The sequence below is a fragment of the Aethalodelphis obliquidens genome, unplaced genomic scaffold (genome assembly GCF_003676395.1).
Source record: "Aethalodelphis obliquidens isolate GAN/ISIS:26980383/991018 unplaced genomic scaffold, ASM367639v1 scaffold1, whole genome shotgun sequence".
NCBI classification, from domain to species: domain Eukaryota; kingdom Metazoa; phylum Chordata; class Mammalia; order Artiodactyla; family Delphinidae; genus Aethalodelphis; species Aethalodelphis obliquidens.
In genome coordinates, this window is record NW_020837945.1 from 79,832,183 (window position 1) to 79,832,533 (window position 351).

Here is a 351-nt window from a genome sequence, read left to right on the forward strand (position 1 = left end):
GTCCCCTGCATCGGCAGGCGGACTCTCAACCACTGCGCCACCAGGGAGGCCCCTGACAGAGTCTTTAATGTCTGGACTAACATAGAGGACTGAATTTTTAAAATTCAGCTTGTTTTTAAAATTCAGTTATGTCAACCAACCAAAGGGTAAGCACATACACTTGCATGCACATGTGTGTGAGACATGAAACTAGAGAACCAATATACAGACTGTTCATGCTTCAACCAAATATTTTGTACATTAAAGAAAAAAACCAGATGGAGGATTCCAGAAAATGATAAGATATTAATTTATCAAAATTGTCAATCAGCAAAGCCTAAAAGAAAACAAATTATTTTAAAATTGAAGTAT